Here is a 7,259-nt window from a genome sequence, read left to right as displayed (position 1 = left end):
CGCCCTCCTTTCCCATAGCAAGCAACGGGTTGGGTTTCACATTTAAAAGGAGGGGCTGTGGTTTTCGGGTGGATGTGCAGCACACACCTCCCCCCACCCCACCGTGTGGCTATTCTCCAGGATGATCCCTTTTAGCCAAGCGCAAACAGCAGGAGCTGTGTCCTTTTACTGTTCCTTACAAAAATTCCTCTATTTCAAACAGGTGACCATGAATGATATCACTCTCCTGAGGCTTACACAGAAAGACAAAGACCGAATGTGGCTTGAATGCGACCAAAACTCAGGACCATTAGCTGCCATGCTTTGTGCTGCAATGATTCCAGACTACTTGCTACTGGCTTGGTGTGGTAAAGTGTCCTACTGTGGAGGACAAAATAAGGCAGCCCTCCCCAGAAACCTTCTGCAAAGGCATTCAGGATACATCCAGGAGAGCTTCATGGAGATGTCCCTGGCGGGTTCCCGCTCCATCCCCAGACATGTGAACAGACTTTTCCCTTAGCTGTACCAATTCTTCAGGGCAAATCAGACATTAAACACTATTGCTTTTAAACCCTGTACTGTAGTTACAAAGCTGCACTCACCAGAGGTGCCTTCTCCGGCTTCAGGGTCGGGGATCCTGCCTTGGGAGGGTATTGGCTTCAGGGTGATGAAAAGGTCCTGGCTGCTGGGGAGAACGGATTCACCGCCTGCCTGCTGCTCATTCTCTTCCTCCCCCTCATCCCCAAAATCCTCCTCCCTGATGCATGAGACTCCCCCCTTGCAGGTGTCCAGGGACAGTGGTGGGGTAGTTGAAAGTGCTGTCCAGAGCGGTCACACTGGGATAGGTCCTGGAGGCCAATACCATCGATTTGTATCCGCACTACCCCAAATTTGACCCAGCAAGGTCGATTTTAGCACTACTCCCCTTGTCGGGGAGGAGTACAGCAGTGGATTTTAAGGTCAACGGACCGGGGTCGGTTGCATGGACGCAGTCATTTTAAAATCAACTTAACGCGGCTGAATTGAACCCAGCCTGGTAGTGTAGACCAGGCCACTGTCATTGCTGTATGTAGCCCTCACTCTGTTCCCATTTCCTGCTGCTCTCTGCCTGTCTCTCTCTCTCTCTCACACACACACACAGAGACACACAGAGAGACGCTGTTCCTGGGAGGACAGCCCAGCGGAGGGGAGCAGCATCAGAGAAGGCAGTGCCTTGCACGCCCTGCAGGCAGAAATATGCAAGAGCTGGAGGCCGGCAGATGTGAGAACATCTGTCAGGGGAAGGCCCTGGAGGCCCCTTCAGCCGTAGCATTGGTGGTTCAGTGGTAGAATTCTCGCCTGCCACGCGGGAGGCCCGGGTTCGATTCCCGGCCAATGCACAGTGGGGTTTTTTTTGGCTTCATTTCCACCCCCTGCCCCTTTTGTGGAGCAGGCCACAGGGAAGAGTTTGAATCTCAGGGGCTGGGTCAGTGAACCTGGGGGCTGGCTCTTGTCTTCCCCTTTTCCTTCCTCTTCCTCACACCCCTCTCCTCTGCCTCTCACTCTGGGCCTGCACTTTCTTTCTTTCTTTTTTCCTTTCTTTCCTGGGTTTTCTTTCTTTCTTAGATTTTGTCTTTCTTTTTTTAATGGGATTTTTTCTTTCTTTCTTTCTTTCTTTCTTTCTTTCTTTCTTTCTTTCTTTCTTTCTTTCTTTCTTTTAGATTTTCTCTTTTTTCGTTCTTCCTTCCTTCCCTCCTTCCTTCCTTCCTTTGTTTCTCACTCACTCACAGTGACAGAATTGCTCCAAACTGGCCTTCGCATTAATTCAGAAAAATTCCTGGGTGGTGAAGGGGGGCAAGTTGTGTCAGGATATCGATATTACCGGTCATTATATCACGTCCTGTAAAGACCTGGGGGGAGGGCAAGATAGACCGATGAAAAGTTGTTGTTGTTTTTTGGGGTGGGGGAGATGAACCAAGGGCTGGGGGGGTCCAACAGCCCCCCTTTGACCCATAGCAAATGATACTCCTCCCTGCCTCCCTTGATGGCTTCAGGTGTGGAGACTGGGGTGCTTTGGCGCAATCTTATCACTTTCATCGGCTGGATGAAAGGAGGGGAATTGACACACACACCCCTGGCAGGCGTTCCTAGGCTCCCACCTGGGAACTGGGGGCTGGGGGCTGGGGGCTGGGGTGGGGGGAAATCGGGAAACTGCTGCTGGAGTTCCCGGGATGGGGGATTGCAAAGATTAGCTGAGAGTGTCTATGTGTAGGGTACCCAGGCTCACCCCACAGGAATAGGGCCCTGCCCTACCCGAATATCCCCTCCAGAGATACCCCCTCCAACTTGGGCCCACAGGGTCTGGCTGTAGAAACTTGATGTGGAGCATGTGGGTGACGGAAAGAAAACCAGCTCCCACCAGCCTTGTTCCAATCAAGTTTTCCTCAGGAAGCAATTGATGGGAGGGAAGCAGGGCCAGCCTTAGGGAAAATGGCACTCTGGATGAACTTGTATTTTGGCATCCCCAGGCTCCTGCTGCCACTCCATCCATCCCAACCCATCCCCTTTGGCCCCTGTTGTCTCCCCCGGCCCCTCCACACATGCACCCCCGCTCCCACTGCCTCCCCCCCCATTGACGTGAGCACCCCAGGCCCACCATGCTCCTTGCCTCTTGACCACAGCGCTGCGCCCCCTCCGATGACCTGGATTGTCACCCATGTGGTCTACCAATGGAGGGAGGGGGGAGAAAGATTTTAGGCCTGTTAGATCTTTCCGTGTGTTTCTCGCTGGTTGGGGGTGGTGAGGGAGAGAAACAGGGGCCAGGGAGGCAAGGAGCCTTGACCGAAATCACCCAGACTCCCCCTCCCTACCCCCAACAATGATGATGAGAATAATAAGAGAACATGGCTGTAGCAGCCAGCTGAGAAGCCTGGAGAAATGGGAGCCCTGCGGGGATGTGGGAGGCCCCAGGCCTGCGTCACCCAGAAGGGCAACAAGATGGGAAACCAGGCTGGGATAAGATGGGCCAAACAGACTTAGCCACCCTGTGTAATGACAATCGGGACGAGTGGCACATCATGGACAATTGCCCAGTTTAGGTTCATCCATTCCCATGGCTATCCCCCGGGCTCTGGGCTGGATAGATGCAGGGTATTTATGGGAATGTGTGCATGGATGGATGGATGGGGTGTGTGGGGATGGATAGATAGAGGGTGCGGGAACCTTAAGAGCCAATCTGTGTCCCGCCATCACTTTTGCGGTTTGGCTCATGCCAGATAGGGTGAGCAGAAGCCCTGATATTAACGGGACCGTCCCTATATTAGGGGTTTTGTTTTATACAGGCAATGAAACGCTCCCCATCCCTGGATTTTTCACCCTTGCTCTCTGGTCACCCCATCGCCGTGGGAAAGAAGAAGGATGAGAGCGGAGGATGGACATTGCTGTTGACTCTCTGCCGGGGATGCACTATATTGGGGAAAGCAGAAAACCAACCAAAAACTACTTGGTTGCATTGGCCGGGAATCGAACCCGGGCCTCCCGCGTGGCAGGCGAGAATTCTACCACTGAACCACCAATGCAGCTGCCAGATCTTTTCCCTACCTGCCTAACCCCCCTTGCAGATGTTTCAACATCTGGCTCTCCACAGCTGTCCCAGTTCTCCGCTTTCAGTGCACAGGGTTGTGTTACCAGCTCTGCTGCCCCCCACCCCCAACATCTGCCCCAGACAGCTGGAGAGTGGGCCCCGGGTAAGGGAGAAACATGCCCCAGAGAAGGGCTGCCGAGAGAACGTTACGCGGGGTGAGAACCTAGATCCATCGACTTAGCTCACAAGAGTTTCTATCTTGAGCTCTTTCCGGATCTTTTTTATGACCTGCCGGCTAATTTTTGTCACATGATCATCGATGGGATCCATCCACCCCCACTACCTGTCTACCCGCACATCCTCAGGCCCCCCATACGCCCTCGCTACCTGTCTACCCACACATCCTCAGGCCACCCCATCCTCCCATCCCCATATAGCCCCGCAACCTGTCTACCCACACATCCTCAGGTCCCCCATACGCCCTCGCTACCTGTCTACCCACACATCCTCAGGCCCCCCCATTCACTCATCCCCATACACCCCCGCAACCTGTCTACCCACACATCCTCAGGTCCCCCATACGCCCTCGCTACCTGTCTACCCACACATCCTCAGGCCACCCCATCCTCCCATCCCCATATAGCCCCGCAACCTGTCTACCCACACATCCTCAGGTCCCCCATACGCCCTCGCTACCTGTCTACCCACACATCCTCAGGCCCCCCCATTCACTCATCCCCATACACCCCCGCAACCTGTCTACCCACACATCCTCAGGTCCCCCATACGCCCTCGCTACCTGTCTACCCACACATCCTCAGGCCACCCCATCCTCCCATCCCCATATAGCCCCGCAACCTGTCTACCCACACATCCTCAGGTCCCCCATACGCCCTCGCTACCTGTCTACCCACACATCCTCAGGCCCCCCCATTCACTCATCCCCATACACCCCCACAACCTGTCTACCCACACATCCTCAGGCCACCCCATCCTCCCATCCCCATATAGCCCCGCAACCTGTCTACCCACACATCCTCAGGTCCCCCATACGCCCTCGCTACCTGTCTACCCACACATCCTCAGGCCCCCCCATTCACTCATCCCCATACACCCCCGCAACCTGTCTACCCACACATCCTCAGGTCCCCCATACACCCTCGCTACCTGTCTACCCACACATCCTCAGGCCCCCCCATCCTCCCATCCCCATACACCCCCGCAACCTGTCTACCCACACATCCTCAGGCCACCCCATCCTCCCATCCCCATATAGCCCTGCAACCTGTCTACCCACACATCCTCAGGTCCCCCATACGCCCTCGCTACCTGTCTACCCACACATCCTCAGGCCCCCCCATTCACTCATCCCCATACACCCCCACAACCTGTCTACCCACACATCCTCAGGCCCCCCCATTCACTCATCCCCATACACCCCCGCAACCTGTCTACCCACACATCCTCAGGCTCCCCGATTCACTCATCCCCATACACCCCCGCAACCTGTCTACCCACACATCCTCAGGCCCCCCCATTCACTCATCCCCATACACCCCCACAACCTGTCTACCCACACATCCTCAGGCCCCCCCATTCACTCATCCCCATACACCCCCGCAACCTGTCTACCCACACATCCTCAGGCCCCCCCATTCACTCATCCCCATACACCCCCGCAACCTGTCTACCCACACATCCTCAGGCCACCCCATCCTCCCATCCCCATATAGCCCCGCAACCTGTCTACCCACACATCCTCAGGCCCCCCATACACCCTTGCTACCTGTCTACCCACACATCCTTAGGCTCCCCCATCCTCCCATCCCCATACACCCCCGCAACCTGTCTACCCACACATCCTCAGGCCCCCCATACACCCTGACTACCTGTCTACCCACACATCCTCAGGCCACCCCATTCACCCATCCCCATACACCCCTGCTACCTATCTACCCACACATCCTCAGGCCCCCTCTTTCAAGCCATCCATGCACCCTTTCCCATAAACTGCCTCTTTCTACCCATTCCCCTACACACCCTCTATCTGTCCATCCCCGTACCCCCCTCTAGCCATCCATCCATCCAGCCCCATAAACACCCTCTATCTATCTATCCACCCTTCACACCCTCTCTCTATCTACCCCCATACAACTCCCTCTCTGTTTATCCACCCATGCCCCCCAAACACATCATCTCCCCAGCCCTGGCGTCCCCAGACTATCCATGCTCCCTTCTGTTCTCCAGGTGTCAGAGCTGGGGTAGACCCCCCCCTCCCAACCCGCAGTTAGCAGCCATCCGTTTCAGGCACGTTAATTCCGGGCTGCTGGGATTTCTCAAGCCATAAAAACCCATATGGCATCTCCAGCTTTGAGCTGAAGTGTGAGAACTTCCCCCAACACCTCCTGGGCCAGGACACCGGCTGTCCCAGCCCCATCAGCGCCCCAGGAAGCTGCAGGTGAGAAAGAAAAGGGATTTTCCCAGGGCAGGCTTTTTGCTTCTGACCGTCACACCCATCAATTCCCATCCACCCTCTCTATCCATCCATCCATCCCTGTACACCCCCCATCCATCCATCCATCCCCATACACCCCCTCTATCCATCCATCCATCCCCGTACACCTCCCATCCATCCATCCATCCCCATACACCCCCTCTATCCATCCATCCATCCCCGTACACCTCCCATCCATCCATCCATCCCCATACACCCCCTCTATCTATCCATCCATCCGCCCATCCCCTCCACCCCATCTATCTATCTATCTATCTATCTATCTATCTATCTATCTATCTATCCGCATACACCCCCTCTAACCATCCATCCATCCATCCCCATTCACCCCCTCTATCTATCCATCCATCCATCCATCCCCTCCACCCCCTCTATCTATCTATCTATCTATCTATCTATCTATCTATCTATCTATCCCCATACACCCCCTCTCTCCATCCATCCCCATCCACCCCATCCATCCATCCCCATCCACCCCATCTATCCAAACTTCCAGCCTCGTACACCCCCATCCATCCATCCATCCGTTCCCCATCTATCCATCCATCCCCATACACCTCCCATCCATCCATCCCCCCATCCATCCAACCCCCCATCTATGTATCTATCTATCCTTATACACTCCATCTATCTATCTATCTACACACCCTCTCTCTATCCATCCCCATACACCTCCCTCTCTCTGTCTATCCTCCCATGCCCCCCGTACACATCATCTCCCCAGCCCTCGTGTCCCTAGACTATCCATGATCCCTTCTGTTAGCTATCTATCTATCTATCTATCTATCTATCTATCTATCTATCTATCTATCTATCCCCATCCACCCCTTCTATCTATCTATCCCCCTCTATCTATCTCTCTAATGTCTAACCTAAGGATTACATCTCCCTGCCTATTTCTCCCTGTCTGTTTAACCCCTGTGTGACCATTCTCTCTATCGTGGCTTTTTAAGAAGAGGGAACCAAAGGCCGGATGCCAGATGGTAACGGCTCCCCCCGACCCTCACCCCCACCCCGACGGCCCGGCTCGTCCTCTCCAGCAGGGGGCAGCACACAACACACACACGGGAGAAACTTCGTCTCCACGGGGAAAGCAGCACATTTCGGGCCATTGCCCCCCACCAAAAACCGCCCCCTGGTGGCTGGGGCTGGACCCAGCCGGGCGGCTCCACGGGGGACAGACGGATGAGCCCCTGGGCTGGG

General features: G+C 55.1%; 2 non-coding genes across 2 annotated transcripts; one reads left to right on the top strand and one right to left on the bottom strand.

The window, feature by feature from the left end:
* Positions 1-1,287: 1,287 nt before the first annotated feature.
* Positions 1,288-1,358, top strand: TRNAG-GCC (transfer RNA glycine (anticodon GCC)). The gene has a single exon. It is a non-coding gene; the product is annotated as a tRNA-Gly (tRNA).
* A 2,107-nt stretch (positions 1,359-3,465) lies between these two features.
* On the bottom strand, positions 3,466-3,536 carry TRNAG-GCC (transfer RNA glycine (anticodon GCC)). Its single transcript has one exon. It is a non-coding gene; the product is annotated as a tRNA-Gly (tRNA).
* Positions 3,537-7,259: the final 3,723 nt, after the last annotated feature.

The sequence above is a fragment of the Eretmochelys imbricata genome, chromosome 28 (genome assembly GCF_965152235.1).
Source record: "Eretmochelys imbricata isolate rEreImb1 chromosome 28, rEreImb1.hap1, whole genome shotgun sequence".
Classification (NCBI taxonomy): Eukaryota; Metazoa; Chordata; order Testudines; family Cheloniidae; genus Eretmochelys; species Eretmochelys imbricata.
This window is presented reverse-complemented; position numbering and strand designations above follow the sequence as displayed.